Source organism: Bactrocera neohumeralis, chromosome 2, assembly GCF_024586455.1.
Source record: "Bactrocera neohumeralis isolate Rockhampton chromosome 2, APGP_CSIRO_Bneo_wtdbg2-racon-allhic-juicebox.fasta_v2, whole genome shotgun sequence".
Lineage (NCBI taxonomy): Eukaryota > Metazoa > Arthropoda > Insecta > Diptera > Tephritidae > Bactrocera > Bactrocera neohumeralis.
In genome coordinates, this window is record NC_065919.1 from 64362604 (window position 1) to 64389527 (window position 26924).

A 26924-nucleotide genomic window follows, 5' to 3' on the forward strand; every position below is an offset into this window, starting at 1 on the left:
GGCAAAGGCCAAATTGGACACCAAACTAAATGAACAATCCACAGCATAATAAATATTTTAATTAAAATATGGTAGTGCCAGCTAGCGCAGATTTAGCTAGTCATCACGTATGCAGATTCGAATGCGAATGACTTCAATTGACGTAGAACTCCATTGCCAAAAGTCGATTTTTCAGTTTTGAAAGTAGAAAAAGTCACAGCGGATTAATCTGATGAATGCAGTGACTGAGCGATAACTCTCGTTTCACGTTTGGCCAAAAAGTCAGTGATAATCTTGCTAGAATGTGACGGCGCATAAAGTTTTTTTTTTGGTACGAGTCTATCATTTTGCACGTTTTGACCCAAAACGTTTACCAAAATGTGTTGAGTCAACCTGTTAGAGATGACTTCAAAGTTTAGTATGCTATCTCTCTGATGCCAACATGATGATCTTTAAGAACGGTTTTCTTTAACTTTTTTGATGTTATGGTCATTAACAGAGAAGGGTGGGCGACTTAAACGTTGGCTACATTCAGGATACAAATTGACAGACAAACACCATTTTCGTTTGCAAAGAACTGCAAACAAACACACTAAGTGATATTAGGTTGTCAAATATCTCCCTTTTTGTCTTCTGAATTTCGCGGATATGTACAAAGCGCTACAGAGCTTATATCTGGCATTACTATACATCTTTGAGAGGTCTTGACATATCCCACAAAACGACGATATGCATGATTAGTTTGGATATTGCGTTCAACAGTTATAGACCTGTAAACATGGAGTTCACTAACGCTGAAATTCGCGCTATTTTAAAGTTTTCCTTCGTTAAAGGCAAAACCGCTAGAGAAACGTTTCGTGAGATTAATGGTATTTTGGGGGATGGCTCCATCACTTCGAACTGCGGAGGAATGGCTTCGACGATTCAGAGCGGGTGAAAACGACACCTTGGATAAGCCAGCCCGCGGAAGACCCGTGACGACGAATACCGCTCAAATAATGGAAAACATCGAGTTAGACCGGCATGTGGCATCTCGTGACATTGCCCAGAAGATGGGAGTTAGTCACCAAACTATTTTAAACCATCTGCAGAAGGCTGGATACACAAAACAGCTTGATGTTTGGGTGCCGCATGATTTGACGCAAAAACGCCTTCTGGACTGAATCAACGCATATCGCAGGCTGAAACGGAACGAACTCGACACATTTTTGAAGCGGATGGTGACTGGCGACGAAAAATGGATCAGTTACGGCAATATCAATCGAAAACGGTCGTGGTCGAAGCCCGACGAATCATCCCAAACAATGGCCAAACCGGCATTGACGGCCAGAAGGTTTTACTGTGTGTCTGGTGGGATTGGAAGCGAAACATCCACTATGAGCTGCTCCCATATTGCCAGACGCTTAATTCTACCTTCTACAGCGAACAACTGGATCGCTTGAAGCAGGCGATCGACCAGAAACGTCCAGAATTGGCCAACAGGAAGGGTGTAGTGTTCCACCAGGACAAAGCCAGACCACACACTTCGTTGATGATTCGTCAGAAGCTACTCGGATGGGAGGTTTTATCGCTTTCACCATATAGCCCGGACATAGCGCCAAGTGATTACCACCTGTTCCTGTCCATAGCGAACGCCCTTGTTGGTATAAAGTTTAACTCAAAAGAGGCAAAAGAGGAGGAAGGGGTTTCTTTCCTTTTTTCTTTCTATTTTTATGAAGTTGCCGTCTAGATGACCACAGATTATTGAACGAAACGGCGCATATTTAAACTAAATCCGATCACTGTAACACTTTTTATAAAGCATTGAATTAGGAGCAAGAAAGCTCATGGGAGATATTTGGCAACCTTATATATGGAATTAAAATGAAATTTCACACGAACAAAAAAAAATTATCAATTCAGATTTGAAACTTATGCTGCTCACAACACATATAAATTATAATTAGCATAAACTACGGAAACAAATTGGTTATGCAATAATATTAAAAAATTACTTGAAACCAATAACAAAATGCATATTATCTAATACTTAATCTATCTAAACGTAAATTTATTTTCCACTAAAAACATTCTCTACTTAAATGTTCTTAATTGCTCATAACTGCGCCGCATTATGATTAACTGCTTGCAAGCAAATTAAATATTAAAATAGCGTATACTTATAACCTACGTTCTCAGTAGTTAGTATATGTATTACAGTTACATACATGCTAATACAAGTGCGCTCAAATAATTGTTGAACTAAATGTGAATGTGTTTGGATATGTTAAATATACTTTAGAAATTGTAAATGAACGAGTATTTGTGAATATGTGGCTGCTAGATAAGCCAGATTATAAATATCTCAGACAAACGTGTGCAATTAGCCAAAGAGCTGCACTTATACAATATTATTGTATACATATTTAGAGGACAAGCAACAATATAGTGTAAGTTTGTAAGTCTCATAAAGCTTTTAAGAATAATAACTTTGATGACCATCATCTATTGAAATTTTTTATTAGTAACTTGTTTAAGCTAACTTTATTAAACTCGATTTGCACTTAAATATTCGTTTCAATACATTCCTAAACCATATAAACATACAAACCAAAAACATATCTCTCCACACAAATTAAGCAAAAGCATTAATATCCTTTCAAAATTTAAGTTGTGGTGTATTATTACATTTTATTTAAATCAGTTTGCGTTTACTGTCAGCTAAGCTTGTCGAAAAAATATCGATACATCAATGTGTCGATATAATTCTTTCCATGTGTCGATATTTTTGAGCGATATTTATTGTTTCGATATATCGAGGTATTACAAGTATTGAAAAGGTACAAAAATCGATATTTTTATCATCAAAAAATTCTAAATCTTTTTTTATACTAACATTTTTTAACTTTTTTTTTGTTTATAGTCGACTCGATTTCCAGCTTTTGAATTTAGTACTAAATTTGGCTTTTTATTTGGCAACTTTGTCTGTCAAGTGTAAATGTCATTTCAGTGTCAGTGTCAACTGTCGTCTGTCAGTGTCAGTCTGTTATCCGTCCCGCGTATTATAACCTCAACGCGAGCGCGAGCGTATTTCTGTTTTTTTCTTATTGTAGTTCTCAAACAATGTAACTAAGTAATTCAATCAATAATCAATTCACGTATGTAAACAAAATAGTTCGAGCATTCCAGTCATGTCTAGTGTTGTATGGACCTTTCTCAAAAAAAAAAAAATAGACGGAGAAAACGTTTCATGTAATGTGTATAGAAAAACATATAAAACCACTGGCAATACGACGAATTCATTTACATATCTAAAAAATAAGCATGACCAAGCGTTTTTGCAACTTAAAAATAAAAACGCAAGGTTAAGTGAAGCGAATATTACACAAAGAGCCAGTTCACACGTTTCGTTTACTAATTAGACTAGTACCATTACTAACAAACCTACTGAGATAGAAAATAACCTCATGGAATTGTCTGAATCTGCGATTTACGATGATGCTGGTGTAAGTATTTTATTTGTGTAAGTTTGTAGCTTTTGAATCTAAATATTTGTTCTTGTTCATAACCAATAACCAGTCAACTAATAATGTGTAATTACATTTTAGTGTTTTCACTTAACCTTAATACTATTTATGACGAAAACTGTAATGAAATATATACAAAATGTTCAATATTTTTTTCTGACTGATTCCTCCAAAGATAGCCAGAGTAAAGACTTGCGGAAACAGACTACACTCATAGATATGTTTGAAAGAAGTTCAAGCTATGAAGGTATTTTTTATTGATATCAGGTTACTGTATTGTTTACATTTAAGTTCATAAGTATGTTCTAATTTTATTATTTTTCTCAATTTAGAGGGTCATAAAACAAGCCAAATAAATCAAGCTTTGGTCTACATGATTTGCAAAGACAACATGCCTCTATCTTGTGTGGAAAAATCAGAATTGAAAAGATTGATGAGCGTCATTTGTCCACGCTATAAGGTTCCATCACGAACTACAGTAAGCGTACTATAATATAAAATAATTATCTTATCCTTTTTATTTTTAAATGTTATTTTACTATTCATTTCTCATTACAGATAACTGGCTTAATGAAACAACGATATGCCACTACCAAAGCCATTGTAAAACAAAAACTAAGTGAGATAAATAATATTGCTTCAACAAGTGATATATTAACTCTCACGAACTCGACACGAAGTTTCATCGTAGTAACAGCGCATTTTATTAACACAGCAAATAACTGCACTCCTGAATCTGGAACATGAAATGGTGACATTGACAGCACGAAGAATCTATCAGGTAAGTAAAATATAAAATAAATGCATCAAATTAAAAAAAATAATAGTAAGTTATAAAAAATTTCATAAAGTGGACTAATATTGGTCTTCTTTCCTGCAGGCACACACAGCTGATTATATAAAAGAATGCTTTGAAAATATTACCGACGAGTTTTCAATAGAAAAGGATTGCATCTTATCAATTACCACTGAAGGTGGTGCTAACATGGTTGCTGCAGTGAAGAAATTTTTGGAAGATGGTAAAAGAATTCCTTGCATGGCACATTTGTTGAATGTAATAGTGGATGGCGCAACAAGAGATAATGCACCAGTTCTTCAAATTGCCAATCGTGTCAAAGCCATTGTAACATATTTTAAGCAATCTGTGAACGCAATGGATGAGCAGAACAAGAGGGACATAAGAAAAGGAGAGAGAAGTATTAATACTTATACAATCAGTAAGCACAAGGTGGAATTCTTGTCTTGATATGTTGGAAATATTCAATACATTATTAGCTATTGTGGTTAAGATTTTGGCAACCAGGCGGAACGCACCTGATATGATAACTTCTTCAGAGTTTGGTGTCATACGAGATCTGATAATGTACTGTTGCTTACCCCATTTAAGCAAGCTACTGAAGAAATTAGCAGCGATCAGTACGTGACTTCAAGTTTGGTAATTCCCATTGCAAACTTACTTTAGAAGTATTGCTGTTCAGAAGAGTTTGCTAAACTTAGTTATTGCCAAACTAGAACCACTAAAGCGACATTTACATCTGGCCAAAGCAACAATTTTAGACCCACGCTTTAAGCGTATTCATTTTAGTTCAGCGCTAGCTGTTTCCACTGCAATAACCGCATTCAAAAGAAATACGTTTAGAACATAGACGTAGAGGACAACTTTCGCCTGAACTCAGACCCACTCCCACTACCATAATTTCAAATTCAGAAAATTCTTCGCCGTCGTTGTGGTCCGGACATAAAAAAATTATGATAGATATTGCTGCAGCTTCAGCAAACTCTTTACTTTCAACTTCAACCCGTGATGGTATGCCTAGCGAACTAAAGCAATATCTAGATCAGCCTATAATAGCCAGAAAAGAGAATCCTACATAATTCTGGTTTGATTGTTGTCGTTTGACCACAGTCCTTTCCGACATAGCTCTAAAGTATTTGATATCGCCTGCGTCCTCGGTTTCCTCAGAGAGAGTGGCATCTGCTGTGAATCTCGCAGTACCCGTAAATCGCACCCGCACGTAAATCAAAGAGTTTTTAAATATTGGTTTAATTAATGAATAATTAATATTTTAATTGTTGTTCTTGATTTATTAAAAATTATGTCTTTTGATTAGTATTTATCTAGAGATGTAAGATGATTAAAGTAGATTAGGCCAAATATATATTTTTTTTTCATATCATACCGATATATCGACATTTTTAAATAAAAATATCAATATATATATTCAAAAATTACCGATACAATATATATCGATACTTTATTCCATTTTCGACATCACTACTGTCAGCGTTTTTTGAATTTAAGTGCAATATCTAATTTAACAAAATGAGTTCACGTATACGCACTGGTGTCCATTTGTTTGAAAATTTTCAATATTCACAAAACATTTATACACGCAAGTATACACATATGTATGTAGGTATGTTTAAAATGAAGGCGAAAAAGTGATCCAGGAGCTGACGCATCTCAAATATTTGACTTGCGCTTGTCACGTACTCAGGTTGGCTGTGTGTTGAGAAACCATTCTTGTTTAGAACTGAGCCCAAGTGTGTTTAGTTTCTCTACGGTAAATGCCACGTTTTTGAACACGTATCTTTTACAGAAGTTGGTGCAAAACTGTGCTGACTTCAACGTATACACATACTATATGTATAAGAATTTTAATGTTCACGTATATAAATATGTAATATGTGAATAAGTCGTGTTTTTCACAATTTCCATTCTTCCAGCTTCGCTCTCGGCAAGCTTAAGAATTGGTGACCTTTTCAGGATTTTTAATACGAAATTACAAATATTTTTGAGATGTAAATTTTAAAAAGAAACAAAAACCAATTTGAAACAAGTTGTAATCACATCACAAGTATTATACACATACCTTTGAAAATTATACATTACTTGAAATTATTGTGCAAAGTTAATGGTAACTTTGTACATAAAATAGACTTTCCATCAACTTCGTCCTACAAGTTGAGGCAGTCATTATGCATCAAAACTATTTAATTTTCTCACATTATTGTGAAGTTGAAAAGGGTCATTACTTGGTAAAAGAAAACAATCAAAATATTATACTATATAACATAACAATACTTGTTTTGGAATCACTTCGGCATCAGTATAAAAAATTCACAACTTTAGTATGCCTGAAGCCAGTAGCAAGCAAGACAATGCTTTTCTTTGTTTACTATATCAAACTTTTCACTTTTGTTTTGTTTACAAGAACTTTGAGCAAACAGTGTTTATAGCTTTGAGCCGATACATATTTACATATGTTGCCAAAGGCAGGCTTTTAAATACTTTTCGCATGGACGAATGCAGGAAATTAAAACAGCTGTTTATGATGGAAAAAAATGTGTTTATCGGTGCATAGCACAGCTCTCTAGAATCTGCATAAATGAAACTAATCAATAATTTGATTTACACAACTACGACAGGTCGTCTGTAAAATATATCTGAAATGAAAGTACTAAAATAACACAATGCGTCACTGTCGCATTTGTTTTTGTAGCAGCATACCACATAAAATAGAAAACGTTGACTTCGAATACCAAACTTAATTAATCGTAATCGGTCCACAGCCTTCCGTACATTAAAGCAACAAGTAAGGAAGGGCTAAGTTCGGGTGTCACCGAACATTTTATACTCTCGCATGATAAAGTGATAATCGAGATTTCATTATCCGTTATTTACATATTTTTATACTCTAACAAAGTTGCTAAGGAGAGTATTATAGTTTTGTTCACATAACGGTTGTTTGTAAGTCCTAAAACTAAAAGATTCAGATAAAGGGTTATATATACCAAAGTGATCAGGGTGACGAGTAGAGTTGAAATCCGGATGTCTGTCTGTCCGTCCGTCCGTCTGTCCGTGCAAGCTGTAACTTGAGTAAAAATTGAGATATCATGATGAAACTTGGTACACGTATTCCTTGGCTCCATAAGAAGGTTAAGTTCGAAGATGGGCAAAATCGGCCCACTGCCACGCCCACAAAATGGCGGAAACCGAAAACCTATAAAGTGTCATAACTAAGCCATAAATAAAGATATATTAGTGAAATTTGGCACAAAGGATCGCATTAGGGAGTGGCATATTTGGACGTAATTTTTTTGGAAAAGTGGGAGTGGCCCCGCCCCCTACTAAGTTTTTTTGTACATATCTCGAAAACTACTATAGCTATGTCAACCAAACTCTACAGAGTCGTTTCCTTCAGGCATTTCCATATACAGTTCAAAAATGGAAGAAATCGGATAATAACCACACCCACCTCCCATACAAAGGTTATGTTGAAAATCACTAAAAGTGCGTTAACCGACTAACAAAAAACGTCAGAAACACTAAATTTTACGGAAGAAATGGCAGAAGGAAGCTGCACCCAGGTTTTTTTTAATTTGAAAATGGGCGTAGCGTCGCCCACTTATGGACCAAAAACCATATCTCAGGAACTACTAGACCGATTTCAATGAAATTCGGTATATAATATTTTCTTAACACCCTGATGACATGTACGAAATATGGGTGAAATCGGTTCACAACCACGCCTTCTTCCAATATAACGCTATTTTGAATTCCATCTGATGCCTTCTCTGTATAATATATACATTAGGAAATAAAAATACAATTCAATACTCAAAGTACACAAATTGATCTAATCTAATTAATTTTACAGCAAAATAAAAAAATATGTAAATTATTATCACTTTATCATGCGAGAGTACAAAATGTTCGGTGACACCCGAACTTAACCCTCTTACTTGTTTTCTTTTAACATTATTATTGTTTTTATCTCTTCATTTTAATGTTTATAATTGTATATTTAAAATGGTAGAATGGCGTTTCAGTCTATGAAGGTCACTTAAACGGACTGGCGCTTAATTTATAATAATTTTCTTCATCGCAAATACATTAAGAGAATTAGAATTATATAACAAAGTAAAGCGTAATTATTTTGCACATTGATTTTACATGTATATGTATAACGATCACTAATTATTTCTTTGAGAGGCAACGATCTTTCAATTATCAAAATATAAAAATATTCCAGTATGCGCTCAAGCTTCCGTGAAAGAAAAATCAAAGATATATTGCTTACGAAAAGTTTAGTAATCAATTACCTTTTTGTAAAATCCAATAGATATTCATAAATAAATACCGCTTTGATACAAGTAGACATTTTGTCGGTCATCGTTTTCACAATTTCCACCTGGGATATTAAAAACATGTAACCAACGCCTTACACCATCTAAACATACTTACCGTATGGGCGCCAAACTCATTCACGTTCTAGACAGATGGCTAAGTGGAATGAACTTTTGCCATAGCTTCCTCTTCTCCACGATTTTATCACCAAACTTCTTATCCTTTTGCTCATTTCTAAGCACTAACGCTTTCGTTTTATTATTTGTGGTTCACAATTCGTTTTAGACAAACACTGCCTCCTTTGCCCTGAGGTATTTTTATTCCCTTCTTCAACATTGTTTTCGGCAAATTGGAGTAGACACTTGAATATGTTTTTTGGGCATATTTGAATATGGAGTGACCAAATAAATTATTCGTGCATAAAGTGCTCCTCAATTCTGTGTAGATTGACGTTAGCTCGGGCAATGTTTACATTGTTCGTTATAGAATTCGGTTGATATTCGTTGATGAATGTTAAATTAGAAAAGGATAGATTATATATATATAGATAGGGAATCGAATGAAATACGTATTTTATCTGATTAACTTCACTTTTATCTGCCTTTAAGCCTTGCTCAAAAAAATAGTGAATTGTTGGCGACGTAAAGCAGAATAAATAATAATTCATTATGTTACGCATACGTCATGGTGGCCAACACACATTATAGTGAATATTAATTATGTACCATACCTCACGGACCAAGAAATTTAATTCAAATTAAGAACAGTTTCCACATGAAAAACATATTATAAGAAATTGCTGGAGCTCAGCAACAAAGTTTGCCCTCTTTCTCAAACGAAGGAAATTTGCATATAATTAAGAACTGCCAGAATCCATTATCACACATTTTTCGACATTTTTAACTTTTAAACATATTAAACTTTTACATGCTTATGTATTACGCGTGTTTATTACATTTTAACGCGCGACTTATAACACACGGTTTAAAAAACAAAAACAATATTGAAAAAAATGTTTGCAGTTAATTGCTGATATTGCTGAAGAGCATATGGTGGAGAAGTGTGTCTAAATAGATAATATTCCTAAAAACAGACGCAATGCAAATGCTTTAAGTAATTCGTAGGTTTGAATGTCATACATTTGTATTTATATACGTCCTCTAAACAAGAGTGGATAAGATCAAATGCAAACTCATGTGATGGCAGTATTACATACTTGTATATCAACTTATATACGAGAAGATTGTATATATGATATATGCAAGTGTGTTGAGTTCATCAGTGTTTCTTTGCTGATATATGGGTAAGTCACACATAAAACCACAGACTTTACGATATGTTTTTGAGATCTTGAAATATTGTTCGTACATACTCGTTGGTTGGAAAGGGTGTAGAAATTTCACCCGTCGGGTAAATTCGTTGATTAACTAACCAAAATCTCAATTTACATAATAAAACTCTTATTTGGAAAGTTGCATCCTGCCGAACCGATTTCACCTAATTCTTCTTCTTACATTCCTATGTCACATTGCCAAACTGGGTGAAATTGCACCATGCCGACTTCACATATAACAAAATTTCATATTCCATTTCTTTCCAGTACGCAAATCAAGAAACAGTTGATACAACGGGATAAAGCTTTGCACAAATAAAGTAAGTGCTGATAATAATCTCTGTGTTAGATTGCCCCCACATACCTAATAAACAGATTTTCGAACTTCCGGGTGACTTTGTATCACATATATCGACCAATATCTCAGTTCTCTCAATGAAAATGAGCTAGGGTATTTTTCTCATAACAGTGTATCTTTGTGCCTAAAATAAATAAATTTGAGCGAAAAATTTATTTACCCCCATTTTACTAATATCAAGATTTTCAAACATCCGGCTGACTTTATATAATTTGTTTTTTAGTATGTAACATGTTAATAGTATGTGGTATTGGGAAAAATAAATAAAAACTGGTCGATAGTACCCCATCTCCCATATACTACTTAAAAATTGTAAGGAGAAATTATGTGATCCAAGTATTTTAGAATTATTCGCGACCTGCTGATTTTGCTTACTGTAACGTAGCAAACCTGAAAATATTCATATAAGTTGTACTTTCACATAATAAGTGCTAGCAAAACTACAAACTTAGGTAACGTCCCAAAAGCGTATTTTTAATTGAAAGCAATGGTATATAAATGTCACTCGTTTTTGTATATCTTGCGACGGGGATTATATATAATAACAATTATTAAAAATATTTTAATAAAATTTTGGCGGCAAAAGAATATACGTTGTAGTAATTACTATCGTGTATAGTAACTGGATACTGAATGCCTTAGATTGAATTATTTTATTTCCATGGAATAATGCGTTTGTTTGGCAATAGCAATTATATTTTTATTTTCAAAGAAATTAAATTGGAGTTGTAATTAAACGATCGCGACGCGCAATTTATAACGAGATCAAAGGGAAATTAACTAATAATTAACAAACTTCGTTAAGGTATTCTCCGAAAAAATTATCATATTTCCGACTAAGATATCAAAAGACATGTTTAAAGTGTTTCAAAAGTTTGACAAATGTTCTTGTTGCAAAATAGAAAAACGAAAAACGAAGAAAGTAGAAAGTAGAAACATTTGTATACATAAGAAATGAACACTCAAGATATCGCCGAACTAATTTATGTACGAACTTGTTTAAATTTTACTAGCTATAGAAATTTGTTAATTTTGTTGGTCGCATATTAAATTGGGAAATGATGCAGGATTTTTTGAACCATCTTAATTGTTGTAGTATTTCTGAGAAAATTAATAAATATATTATACATGATCGCATGCAAATTGAAAAATATTATTAATAAACGGAAAGATTTTTTCATAAAATTTTTAGAGTTTTGCGCACTTTCTTCTTCTTCTTTACTGGCGCAGAAACCCCTTACGTGGTTATAGCCAAGTTAACAACAGCGCGCCCGTCGTTTCTTCTTTTCGCAAGGTAGCGCCAATTGGAGATTCCAAGCAAAGCCAGGTCCTTCTCCACCTGGTCCTTCCAACGGAGTGGAGGTCTTCCTCTTCCTCTGCTTCCCCTGGCGGGTACTGCGTCAAATACTTTCAGAGCTGGAGTGTTTTAGTCCATTCGGACGACATGACCTAGCCAGCGTAGCCGCTGTCTTTTAATTCGATGAACTATGCCAATGTCGTCGTATATCTCATACAGCTTATCGTTCCATCGAATGCGATATACACCGTGGCCAATGCGCAAAGGACCCTAAATCTTTCGCAGAACTTTTCTCTCGAAAACACGCAACGTCGACTCATTAGATGTTGTCATCGTCCTTGCCTCTGTACCATATAGCAGAACGGGAATAATGAGTGAGTTATAGAGTTTTGTATTCTTTATTATATTTCTAGATATTTATTCAGAAATATTAATACTTATAGTCTCCTGCTTTATTAAAACTATTTTCCAGTATCGTTCAACCTTAGAGAAGAAAAGAATCGTATATATCAGACAAATTATAGGATCGGTGCATAATATTTACATTTTCGTGTGTTCCAGTGTTTTCATACTATTTTCATTCGGTATTAAGTAAAAGTTACTCTTAAAATTGTGCTGGTAATAAATTATTAAATTCAAAAGTGCCCATCTGCATGAGTTACAGTAAGCCGGTTATCGATTATCACTTTCAATATTGTAACAGAATTTGTAAAAATTACTGTGAAATTTACCAGAATTAATTATTATTTAGTTAATATTCTTTTTACTATAGCTATTTTGTACATTAACTATTTTCATATGAACGCGAAACGTATAGAGACAATTTATTGAGATATTTAATATGCAGTAATTTTAAATATTTTTAATACAATTGACAATGTGACCTTCGACGAGCGCTTGTTGTTTTTCGTTAACCGTGTTCTTTTCCAGAAAACGCTTCACCCAAGCGGAGTAGTTAAGAAATAACTATCTTTCTTTGAAGTGATTGAGAGTAAAAATTTTGTAAACAAGCTGGTGGTTTTGAGTCTAGCAACTTATCATGTGAAGTTTTTTGACATTTGAAGAGGTCGTTGTCCCACACTTCTATGTAAACACTCAGTTGTATACATACTTATATTACTCAAAATTTAAAAAGCAAGGCATTTGATGACAGTAAGATTGAAGTTGATTGTAGATGTACTGGTATGAAAATATTCGATATTTTTCCCGAAATATTTGATATTGCAAGTAGATGTAGTGTAGTTATACCAAGTCTGCTAAAGTGTAAATCCACTTACAAATTTTGTTGGGAAAATTTTCTCCGACAAAAATAAAACCAAAAGACAGAAAAATTGTACTGTTAACCACTGCTAATGTGTAAAGTGTAATAGGATGGACAAATTACAAAGTCATTATGATAATTTCTGTTTTGTCTGTCTATTTCCACTTTTCTGTTTAAATTGGAAATTAAGCCAGTGAAGTGGATCTGTCCCTTCAATACTCATTTGAGATAAGCCTGTGTAAGTTTTCTCTGCTTATAAATGTGCATCCTTAACAACGAAAATTGAAAAAGACAGAAATAGAGAATTAGCAAAGAAAGTCACAGACAAAAAATAAAATGCCAATTTCTTTCTAGCCATTGAAGCATATTAAAGATACATGAAGTCTAGTTTGTCTTTTTATAGTTGTTTGTGTATATTTTCTTCGGTTGCCCACTCTCCTTAGCGTGTTACCTCATACTAATATTATAACCTCTACCGGTATGGGATATAAAATCAGTAAATGCTAAGAATTTTAATAAGTGTTATATAACAATTGTTATCGAAAATCGCCATCAACACGTGACAAATTGTAATCGGCGTAAACCGATATACATACATATCTGTTGGATTATAGAACTGGATATCGGTGTGATGTTGCGTATACGCCTAGGCGCACAGTATAACCAGTAGACAAAAAAGTGGTCGCGGTGCCACCCCTTAATAATTGTTATGTAGATATCGCTTAAGTGGTTTTTAAGCTACAACAACAAAATTCGTCCAGCGCAAGTATTGGGTAGTCGAAAAAGTCTTTCTTATTTTATCAATAGCAATATTTTATCGTTGCAGTTGTGCATATATCTCCAGTGCTACGAATCACATTGTGTCATACCATATAGTGTAGGAAAGGTGAGATTCTAGGCTTTATTCAACCAAAAAAAATTAAATCCGGGAAGGTTGAAAAAAAGTCACAGTTGTTCAAAAATGAGTGAGAATAATGAAGAAATTCGCTATATTTTGAAAGTTTTGTATAAAAAGGAGAAAAATGCCACGCAAGCCACCAATGAAATTTGTGGTGTTTACTGAGACGATGCTGTATTAGTGTAGCACAACAATGGCTCGCTCGCTTCCGTTCTGGAAATTTCGATTTATACTGACGAAAGTTTTACACTGATGGAATAATGGCAAAAAGTGGTCGACTAAAATGGTATATATTTGTGTATTTATTTGTTAGTATAAATATAAAAAAATAAGTTGAAGTTTGATTTGAAATACGAAAAGAGTTTTTCGACTACCCATATATATAACCTTATATCTATCTCGCTTAGTTTTGGGTGATACATACAATCGTTAGGTTGAAAGAGTATAGTAAATGCAATCCTTTGAACTCAAGGCCGCATACATAGTTCTATATGCAACCCTGGCATACGTCTTATGTACATGCATGCTTTCGTGTGTATCCATACGACCACAAATTCTACAATGTTGCCAAAATAGTTAAAATATGTCTGCAACTATAAGTGGCCATCATGTTCTATTCACAGTTGGACATTCTCCTCAGCTATACAGAAAGCTTTGCATTAAATTATATTTTAGTCAGTTTCACCTTACAAATACTATTGGATTGTTATTGCATGTGAATGTAAGAGGTGCGAGTATGTAGGTATGTATGTATCTAAGTATGAGTGAATGACATTCATTCAAAATTCACCGTAAGCAAAGGCAATTTTCGTTAAATTAGCTTGTAATGCATTTTGGCGTGAAATAGCTAGGTTGCTACTTATTATGAAAGCCTAAAATTAGCTGTATTTTAATTTTAAATCATAAAATTTATGAAATGAAGGGTGTGGTTAAAAAATGAATGTGTTTTTGTATGATAAATAGTCGGTGCTTTAATAGTAGTGGCCTTACGCATAACTTGTATTGTAGTATCTTAAACACCTTAACTTCATCGATCTCAATTCCTATTGACTGCTCGTGAGTCTTTCTACCATTATGCACTTACCCGTAGTAGCCATTTCAACTTGTTAATCTTTTAGATTTCGTCTTTATCTTTAATGTAAAATTTATTCAGTCTTTGACTATAAAATGTAGTATATCAACAATTTAAGAAGTGAGCTAATCGTATGATCTAATGCAAAAGAACTCCTGCAAAATGTATTGATCTTTACAGCAAAGGTAAAAATTTGTAAATGAGAGAAGTACTTTCTTTTATACTTATCATAAATGCTTACATACTCAAATCGTACACACATTTATGTATTCATGTATACTGTCTACTTAGTGTATTAACACTTACATTCACCAACATCGCCTTCAGTCCGCACTTAACTCTGTACTAATTGAACGTGTATGAGCGTTTTCAGCTTAGAAATCTCTATAGTTTCATGCTGTAATTTATGGCCAAAATGGATGTACATCAGATTTCATCGGCTTAGCTATCAACTTCTATAATAGAATATTTACTCGTCCACTTAAGCGTATATGTGTAGGCGCACATAAATACGAACTACATATATATGTAGATAGGGAATCGAATGAAATACGTATTTTATCTGATTAACTTCACTTTTATCTGCCTTTAAGCCTTGCTCAAAAAAATAGTGAATTGTTGGCGACGTAAAGCAGAATATATAATAATTCATTATTATGTTACGTATACGTCATGGTGGCCAATATAATTTGTAAAAGGTGAATATTAACTATGTACCACACCTCACTCACCATTAATTATTTTGTGTTAATCCTTGTGCGCTGTTTGCAAGGAGTAAATATCAAATATAATGAAGTGTGATGGCATAAAGAAATTTAATTAAAATTAAAAACATTTTCCATATGAAAAAATAATATAAGAAATTGCTGGTGTTAAGCAACAAAGTTTGTTCTCTTTACGTGTGTAATAACAAACGAGGAAAAAAGGCATGAATGTAATTAAGAACTGTCAGAATACATCATTTCACATTTCCTGACATTTTTAGCTTGTGAATATAATAAACGTATACATGCCTGATTGCTACACGTGTTTATTTCAATCTAATACGAGATATATAAAATATAGAACGAGCACATGCTAAATAACAAAAAATGTCGAGAGTATTGTTTTGGAGTTTATTTGTTGAAATATTTCATCAACATGACATGGATTTTATGATGAAAAGCCTATGGTGGAGAAGTGAGTCAAAACAGAACTCCCAATAAATAAATAAATAAATACGCACTGCAAATGCGTTCAGTAATTGGTCACACATCTGTATATGATTATGCCTTGTGTTGTGCTTGGTTATCTGAACAAAACTGGATATTTAATCCAACGCACAAATAAGTCAAATTCGGATGAAAGCTGCTACCTGATGTCTAGCATCTCAAATTCGAGCATAAAGGCCTGCTTCCTTTATTTACTGTCATGAAAAAGACACTGAAACATTTCATGGTCCACTCATTCGAAGGGCTGGTTCACAGCAAAGGCTTTCGCACGTAATAACAGCATACATATGCAAACTGTCATTGTTCAGTAACATTAGAATATCTAATTAAATTCTAGATTATTATAAGCTAATGACATGAATTACATATATCTATACATATACGAGTAGATACGTATATACTTGTATGTTATGTGCAAGTGTGTTGAGTTCTTCAGCATTTCTTTGCTTATATATACCTATGTGAATGTACCGTAACGCTCACATGCAACCGCAATCTGATTTAGTAGACTTTATTAAGTGCTTTGAGCATCTTGAAATACCATGTCAAGTACTTGTTTGTTGGAGAATGTTACACTTGACATTTCAGCAGTCTGCGCGAGTAACTTGGTTAATTAATTTAACCAAAATATAATATTAATTTGTATAATAAGGCCTCTAACTTCAGACTTTCCATGAGATACTATTTTGTTTGCAATGAAGTCTGAGTGTATTTACTGTAATATTCAGGACTTCAAAGTTAGAATATTTTATTAGTAGAGCTTTGTATTTTTGTATTTAATACCTATCATATTATTATTGAAACTTACAAGAGAATGTGGAAAAGTTTAGTGAGAAAAGAAGATAGAAGAGCTGCTCATCATATTTGAGAAGTTGCTATAAATTGCGGAACTATTAAATTACTCATTTTATCTGAACTACTCAGTAAGCCCCTTCAGTGATAAAACTGTAAGTTTTTGCTCCATGATACTTGAAAATACGCATGTATATACAAGTATGTATGAATATGTCTACAACGGAATGTGGAAGTAAATACGCGAATACGACAGCTTCAAATGTCGATAAACCACACATGACAAGCTGCTGCCTTTATAAGTTACCAGATTGTTGAAAACATTTTCACTCTCAACAATTTTCATGAAGCGCCGTTGTTCCTTTAGTCCACCTTTTTCCGGAATGCGTAAACTGAAAATGGACAACGACAGCGAAGGATAACAAAAGGTCGTAAAATTTGAAGTCAGGTGCAGAAAAGAAAGTCATCAAAACGGGTCAAACGGGTAGTACACGGAGCGTTGAAAATATTTACTTAAGTTTTGCTTATGTGTGGCACAATAAAAGTTTTATGAGAAAGCAGAAGGAAAGCGGAAAACAAAATGCTTATATAAATTATCTCTTAATTTCTTATATTAGTGAGCAAACTTGAGAAATAATAATAATAAAATATAAAATAAGTAAGGAAGGGCTAGGTTCTGGTGCAACTGAACATTTTATACTTTTGCAACTTACAAGAATCAAAGCCAAGGAAATACTTTGAGTTGTAAAACAAATCATATAGAGTAAAGTCAGCCGGATGTTCGAAAAGCCTGATATTAGTTATATGGGGTTAAGTCAGGTTTTCGCTCAAATTTATCTATTTTAGGCACAAAGATAATTGTTATGTTATGAGTAAAACACACTAGCTAATTTTCATTGAGATAGCTCACATATGTATCGGCCGATATACGCGATACAAAGTCCCTCGGAAGTTCGATCATCTTATATTAGGAATAAGGGGGCCAAGGGAAGTATTCTATTCAACCCATTTTTGACATGCAGACATACCACAGAAAAGTATTATCCGTGAATTTCAATTACATATCTCAGACATTTACCGATATTTTCGAACCAAAGGCAACCATAAGTACTGGGGTCCAAATATTCGGTTGGGGCTTGACAGTTTTTTTTTGGATTTGAACAATTTTTGGCCATAAGATGGCATACACTAAAGTCATTATTCGTGCAAAGTTTAATTCCATTATATTAATTGCTTCTTGTTTTGTGTGCTTTCATCAACTGAAGCGTTTGGTAAAAATTTTATAATTTTTACTAAACAACAAAATTTTCAATGTTGGCTCTTTCTTCGACCTTAACTCATTTTCGACCAATAACACAAACATACTGACACTTAAACGCAATAAAACCTGAAAGTCTACTGCATAATCCTTATAATGGAATGTAAATGAATCAAGTAGAATTTAAAAATGTGCTATATGGGAAGAAGGCGTAGTTATTGTCCGATTCCGCTCATTTTCTTAACGTAACATAGAAAAATGAAAAGAGTGTCACGTACCAAAATTTTGGTCAGGACAGCTTACGCGGAGGAACGGGCGGACGGACAGACAGGAAGTATATGAGCATTTTCGAACTTCCACATGACTTTAACCGCTTATACCGGCCAATATTTGAGGTATCTAAATAAAATTAATAGGGTGTGTTTTACTCATAACGGTATGCATTTGTGCTTAAAATTGATAAAATTGGGCGAAAACCTGACCTAGCCCCTATATAAATAATGCCATGATTTTCGAACACCCTGCTGACTCTACTCCATATGATTGGTTATTGTATGTGAGGAAAATTTAGGAAACCCTTGGAGCATTTTATTAGCCAGTGGCTTTTTAACTGCATGCAGAAATAGATAAAACTATCTTCTATACACCGATGTATATAAGATCTTCAAACTTTCGTCAAAATTAGCAAAACATATATAGTTTAATGCCAAAAATATGTGAAATAACATATAATTATTTTCGTTATTACTTGGATTACCGATCCTCTGGTTGACGTTTTGCACCTTAAAGTATTTCCATAACTTCGGTCCTGGCAAGTTGGAAGAGTGTGAAATGTTTGGTTACACCCTAACTTATTTCTTATTTTTTTATTTATTTTTTTGTATATAAAAACATGTCTACATACACATATGTACATATGTACTTTATAGCAATCAAAGCAAAAATAAATACTTTTTTCTTTGAGAGTGTAATTCTCCATCCACAACCCTTTTACCACCAAAATGTCTGTACAGCAATGACATAAACAATCTTATAAGAAAGCCGCCGATTAAAGTGTTTCACAGTCTAACGCATTACGCGGCCATTCGTTTGTCATATGACGGTTGACTGCGCATTAGACAAATTAGATATAAAACAACTCAATTACTCTTACATGTCTATCTGCTAGCCGTTAAATTGAGATTTATTTTGTTTTATTGTAGTATAAGCGCCCGGTTACACGCGGCGTATGAGTGACTACTGACAACTGATTAATTGCTAATGCTTGTATGCTTATTTACCAATTGTGGCAGAGTTAATATAATGTTGTAACTTTTGTTAATACGTCACATGCAAATTTAAAATCATTTATAATAAGCTTGTGTTTTTTATGAAGAAAGACACTTTACATATATTAGCATGACCATCCATATAAGAAGCTAATAAATTGGGCAATGTAATACTAGTATTTGTAAATGTAATTCAGTAATTTAAATGACATTTTTTTTTATTCGCCGCAAACTAAATGACTGAAAGGAAATTATTTGGTTTCCACAAAGGAATTCGCTTGCTTTGACAAAGCAATTATGGTTTTATATTCAAACTAATTAATTTAGCGTTGTAATTAAGCGCGTGAATACGTAACAGGATCAAAAGGAATTTAGCCAGGCTCTTAAATGTACAATAATTTATGCAAAATGGAGTTTAAGCATAAAATTAATTTTTATAATGAGCAAATAGGGAAATATTCAATTTTTATTAAATATAAGACATTCATCTCTTAAATAAGCTTTGCATACTATGAATTTATTCTTCACGTTTCATTTGTGGAAACAACGATAGTGATGATGCTGGTGTTGCTGAAGGCGAGGAGTATTGTAATGAGAGACACACCGTTATTGATGATTATTAAATAAAACCTTTTTGGATTTTGGCGCGACGTAAATACCTTGTGAACGGTCAATAATATGAAAGCTTAGAAATAAACGGAAAGATGATTGCATACCTGAATTCGAGTTTCAGATTATAAGTTTTGTGAAAGAAATTGACCCTAAGTACGTTAGAATAGATAATATGTATTCATTCTGTATATCACCAAGATATTTACCAAAAGCGTGACATGATTTCTTAAAAAAACTAATTGTTAAAGAAATTCAAATGTTCTTAATTCCATGTGAAGCACAACCAATATAATTTAGTTCTGAATATAACACCCTTAAAATGGTCGTGGGGGCCAACTAAACGATGAACCCAATTTTCGTGTCATAAATAGCACGTTCAATATTGACTTCAAAAGTGAGTCTGGTTTAAAGCTAATGACCCCACAATAAGTAGTCTAATCATGTAGTAAAAACTTCTTAAAGACTATTCAATGTCACAGTTTCTTGAAATAATCGAATCTCCAAACTTTTCTCGCAATAATTCGGTTGTTGCACGTGCTGTGTGGCACCTATCCCCATCTTGTTGTAAACAGATGTTTTCAAGATCAACTTCTTCCAATTGCGGCTATAAAAAATTGGTTATCATCGATATATACCGCTCTCCATTGACAATAAAGGTGTCACCAGCTTCATTTCGAAAGAAGTACATACCTACGACTCCACCAGACCAAAAATCACACCAAACTTCAATTTAGGTGAATATAATGGTTGTTCATGAATAATTTGTGAATATACTTGTCACCAGAATCGACAGTTTTGTTTATTTACCACACCACTCCGGTAAAAGTGGGCTTCAACGGAGAAGATTATTTTCTTAAAGCAATATTATTGTTTTCAATCCGCAAATTCACGACCTTTACGGTGGTTCAATGGCTTCAGTTCTTGAGTAAGAACAATTTTATACGAATCCTTACTGAAAATCCACCGGGTTGTGGTCTTGGAATCGGCAAATTGCGGTCTTTAGCAATACTTGCCTGAACGGTAGCAAAATTGTTATTACTACGATCGGCTCTTCGTCTTAATAACGCTTGAACATTATGTAAAAACTTTACGACGAATAGCGAGCACAGCTGGAAGATTTTTACGATCATAAAATGGCAAAAGCGCAGCAAAATTTGTAATTGAAGTACGATTATTTTTTTTAATAGATAATTCATTGTAAGTTTTTCTATATGAACATAAGTATATATACATACTAGATGAGTATATAAAATATTCTTGAAAATAATATTACCATATAAATTCTAAGAAATTTTGTAATTTTTCGTGTTGATTTGGATTTGAGTTATCGCATATCAAAGCATAAATAAGCGTATGCCTCTCCTGACGCTAACTACACACGCTTGCTGAATATTGCACAATCTATCTCATATATTGTATGTATATAGTATTACCTCCATTGTAAGAGCATTATGTTTAACTTTTGTAACGATAATCCTTATTCACCTGCTCACCAGCATACGCCTACTTATATAAATATACATAAATAAAGTGCTTACACTTATATGGATTTATCTGCCAGCGGAGATGTGTTAAGCCAAAACACACGAGTACCTAAGTACACACAGACATGTTAACGGCGAAAGTATTAAAAGGATTTGTTAGCAATTGAAATAGCTTTACTCGCCTAGCAACACACACATATCATCATTCAGAAAAATCGCAGATGTGCGTTTATGCTTTCAGCTAAGGGTAAATTTTAGAAACTCAGAGAAGTGAAGTAAGAGGAGTGAAACGTTGAAGGCAAGCAGTGGAAAGTCTTACAAATTTAATATGATTTAGTTACGTTTTATGTTAGCTACGTAAATAATTTGCATTTAAATCGAGTTTGCTGAATGAATACAAAATTTTAAATGCGAATAAATAAAATAAATACGCCAAAGAATGAAAATTGTGCAAATAAATAAATGATAAATGGTAATTCACCATGCAAAGGCTATCTAACTATAGTTATTTTTTCGTGATTTTTTAAACGACTAATACTAAATATTCCATTAATTACATATTTTTGTTGACTTAAGTCATTCTAAAACGGAACGAAGTGTACCATCAAAATATTTAAACCCGATCTGTAAAACCTGCGTATCCCGGGGAACGTAAAAGGCTCATACTAAGCAAATAATCAAATGTTTTTGCTTATAACATCGAAAAGGTATTCAATACGAAAATTCCGCCACCGCAATAATTTTTTCTTCAGAAGGATATACCATAAAGACTTTATTAGCAAAAGAGTTTTACTAAAAAATATTTTCGGCTTTAAAGTGTTCTTTTGTGCTATGGTTGCGAAAAATCTAAATCAACAATGTTTGTACAAATTGATAAAGTGCTTTCATGTCTTTAATAATATAGTATATCACCAATTATCTCTTCAATTCTAAAAGAAAATATAAGAAGATTATATGTTGGGGGAAAGCATATAGCATGTTACGTATACGCACCAGCGAACCATAGAACATTCAATATTTTATTCAATCGTTTAATATGGGCAATAACATAACCAATTACCAATGATATTGTCCAATTTTGTATCGTTCGCCTTCAAGTGTTGCACAAATGAAGATTTTATAAACAGTGTTAGTGTCACTCATGGCATACGTATACGAATATATGTACATAGATATATGCATATATATTAGTTGCGATAACTTTTATTGAAGTTTACATGAGCTAATTTCGATGCTTGAAGGCAAAATATTTGTATACAAAATAAACAGCATTTTGTCCATAAAGTTTAACAGTTTTTCCATATAGAAACTAGGGCAGGCCAGGACAGGATTGCAAATACTGCTTTAAAGAATGATGGACTTTAAAATTAGATTTTTTTTTTAAATTTGTAATCCCGGGATACCAGGCTGAAAACAAAAAAAGGGTAGTATAAATCGTATATATAATTTTTATTCCAAAATTTTTGAATTTAAAAATTCGAAAATTAGTCAGTCAATCCTAGTTCGTATTATAAGACTTTTGTTGTCGGACGGGGATATTTTGAATAAATGCTGTGATTATTTTGCGTATTACCCTTAAATATGCGGTGTTGCTGTGAGCCAAGACGAGCTCATGGAGCTTCGTCGTGAGCACCCACAATTAAAAGATTCACTTATATATACATACATATATTGCCGCCTTTAGAACATATACTCGTACTCATATAAGCATTGACACTAACAGCGTTCGCATCTAAGTCTGCGCTAATGGAACGTGAATAAGTAGTTCTCGTTAGCTGCTTTTTATCGTTTCCTGCTGCTATTTGAAAATAAAATGAGAGAATTGAGAATCCAACGGATGTCAGTTTACTGATAAGCTTCTGGTTCATTTCCTCAGCCACTTTAGCGTACAGTGAGAGCGCGTTAAATATTTTATCTACTTTGCTTTACTTTTTTCATTTGTTTGAATATATGCAATTAACTTATATATATATATATATATATATATATATACATGTATGTATATTGTTCACAAATGACGCCAGACCACATTCATGTTTGTGATTTAACAAACTTCAATAAAGCCACATAACATAGAGTATTTATAACCACTAGTATATATATTGTGATAAAAGAGTAACCGGATATTGTAAATGAAACACAAAATATTTAATTATTTATCAATATTTATTTTGTTTGTTTTATTTATACTTAAGCCAGCGATTTTTCCAGTCGTCGTAACATTTTTCATAAGCGATAGTCTTGGATGGCCTGCAGCTTCTTCAGCGAATTTTCTTTTATCTCTTTGATAGATTGAAAATGGGTTGCAAACGATGCATCGATGTTTTGAAAATCGATGTTTTTGTCAGCCATGATGAAATTAAAAAAAAGTAAGAACGCGATGAAATTCATGTTTTTATATGTTAGAGAGATTTGTCCAGTTAGCCCCTATTTTAAGTGAAGTACTGCTCACTCGCCCAGAAGCACCCTCTATGGTTAATGCCTCCGACCTGAACAAAATTAAATTAAATTGTGACCAGGGAGGTTTCGGCTGATACCGTTAGCAAGGTTATACCTTTAGTAAGCTGTTTAACTGAAGCACTGACAAAAATTTCAGCTCAAGACGCTATTGTCGGAAGCTAAAAAGTGAACTGCAAAAGAACATAAATAAGAGATTTGACAAACTTGAATTTAATTCAGTTCTGGCGTTGGCTACTGTATTGGATCCGAGATTTAAATTTCTGCATTTTAAAGATGCACTGGCTAAAAACAAAACAGTTTTGTATTTAAATAATTTCATAAAAGATACAAATAATGGCGTTAGTACGTCGGAATCTTTGGATGAGTGTGCAACAGAAAACCCGTTTGATATTTGGAGCCATCATAAACAGTTGGCCCACCAAAATATGAAATGTAAGTTTTCCAATTTATCTGCTATTACAACAACGGAAGTTGAAGTGCAAATGTATCTTGGATCAGCTGTTGCTTCAATCAAACAGAATCCTACAGAAATGTGGGATGATATGAAAAATGGATTTCCTGAATTGTATAAACAAGCTTCCAAATATTTATCCATTGTGGCCACTCAGTCCCTAGTGAACGACTGTTTTCTAAAGCTGGAGCAACGATCACACAGCAAAGAAATGCCTTGACAGGGAAAAGACTTTCCAAATTGTTATTTTTAAATTCTGTTTTAAATAAATAATTTGTTGTTTGTTCAAAAACTATTTATATCTTTTATTTATTGAGAAAAGGTTTTAATAGGTAGCTAAAATATATATATATCAATTAAAGGCGTAGCTTTTTATGCTCACTAATAAAATACGTTAGAAAAGTTCAAAATCCATCGATGTTTCGATACATCGATGATTCAATGGCCGATGTTTTCGATTTCGATGTTGTTTTAAGAAACATCGATACATCGAACCATCGATGTTTTATTTCACGATGTTTGCATCCCTAAAATTGGGTTTGGGGAACAAAAAAAATCACACGTAGCCAAATATGGTGAAAATGTTAGTTGGACATTGGTATTCAAAGTATTTAAATTCAGTCACAAATGTATTATTTTTGAAAAAAAATCAGTCGAGCAAGAAGGCGTTTCATACCCAAAATATACACCAAAATTATTCGAACGGACTAGCAAGAGATGTCGAGCTCTCTTACCATTTCGCTATCACTTGCTTGATGATTTTCAAGCGCAATATCAGTCACGTTTTTAATATTTTACCAATTAAAAAAGACGAAAGTCATCCAGAGCGAGGCGTGTCTTACACCGTCTTTGAAGGCTGTGTACCTTCAATTGTAAATTAACATAATTTTCTATTCTTGCAGCAGTTGTAATAGTGTAAAACTCAGCGTTCAAAAATTCGAGATCCCTACTTACTTGTTAAAAACAATTAAACTTGTTAGTTAACAATTAAAGAACATTTAAAATATGTCATTTCAAACTCACCTTTTCTAATATCCACTTTTATTCCAATTTTCACACAAATATCTGAAAACGGAAAACATTAATTTAATTAAATATTCAAGTGTACTTATCAAAAAAATGCAATCCTTAAGCTGAATTTATGAATTAAATTGTAGAATTGTTAATATTTTTAAACAAAATATGTATACATTTTTCTTAAAATGGTGTAGAAAAATGCTCGCATATAATTGTGATAAAATATATATAAATATATAAATAAAATAAAATAGTATAAAGAAATCACTTTCTTAAATAGAATTGTTCTGAAGAAGAAAGCAGTCAAACCAGATACACAATTTGGCAAACTACGTTCATAAAAGCAATATATTCGTGCATATACATATATATATTGAATTACTTAGTTCTTTAATTTTGCAATGTGAGTCAAATATCCCATATATGTTAATAATCATGCGTATGACACTTTGATCACACTGTGTGTCTATTCGTATACGTAACATACAGGGTGCGTTCCAAAGTACACAGGACTTTAAAAAAAAGACAGAACAAATGGGTTTTTCGACAAAGTCAATTTATTTTATGTAAAATAGTCTCCTTCTGCTTCAATACAGCTTTTTTGCTCGTTCCAAAAGCAATTCGAACGAGTTCTTTAGCTCGTTGGCCGCTATGGCCGCCAGTATGCCGGTTCAAGCCTTTTGATTAGCCTCTACGTCTGCATAACGCTTTCCTTTCATGGGCAAAACCATTTCTCCGAAAAGGAAGAAGTCGCACAGTGCCATGAATGAAATGGTTAATAGCTAAAAGGTGATTTTGGGAAAAAAAATCGGTCACAAGCTTCGATCGATGAGACGGCGCATTGTCGTGCAACAAACGCCAACTTTCATCTTCGCTATATTCGGACTGAACACATCGAATACAATGCACCAAACGCTTCAAAACTGCAAGGCAGAATACCGCATTAACGTTTTGGCCGGGTGGAACAAATTCTTTGTGGACAATCTCCTTAGAATCATAAAAACAAATCAGCATTGTCTTCTCTTTTGACTTCTCCGTGCGCGATTTTTTGGGTTTCGGCTCGTTCGGTGCCTTCCATTCAGCACTCTGGCGTTTTGTTTTGGAATCATATTGGAAACACCACGTTTCATCACCAGTCACAATATTGTAAAAGAAGTTTTTGTCATTTTTGACTTCTTTAATGATGTCCTTCGAATGTTGGATTCTGAGCAATTTTTGGTCGTCAGTTAATTTGTGCGGAACAAACCGTGCAAAAACAAAAAACACATCTTTCGTAAGCCCAAATGTTCGGTCAAAATGCTATAAATCGATGTTTTGGAGATGTTCAATTCCATTTCCATGAATTTCAATGATGATTTCGACTGATTTTTGATGAATACTTTTCTTTTGATTGGCTCACTTATTCATCGTCATTTATGTCCTCACGACCTCTTTGAAAACGTTGAAATCACTCGTGCACTCTGCTACTGGATAGGCAATCATCGCCATAAACTTGTTTCATCAATTGAAACGTTTCGGTAAAAGTTTTACCAAATT

The 26924-nt window shown here is 33.4% G+C and overlaps 1 protein-coding gene and 1 pseudogene across 7 annotated transcripts in view; one reads left to right on the forward strand and one right to left on the reverse strand.

The window, feature by feature from the left end:
• The window catches only part of LOC126760336 (serine/threonine-protein kinase 32A), a 225723-nt gene that overhangs the window by 174982 nt on the left and 23817 nt on the right, over positions 1 to 26924 (reverse strand). For 6 of the 7 annotated variants that reach the window (XR_007667194.1, XR_007667193.1, XM_050475928.1 and 3 more), the window contains exon 2: positions 25395 to 25436. The gene's annotated coding sequence lies outside the window, so the exon portion shown is untranslated. Of the gene's footprint in view, positions 1 to 8733; positions 8900 to 25394; positions 25437 to 26924 lie in introns of those variants that run through there. The other variant, XM_050475936.1, reaches the window with a different exon arrangement.
• On the forward strand, positions 3705 to 4731 carry LOC126762387 (zinc finger BED domain-containing protein 6-like; annotated as a pseudogene).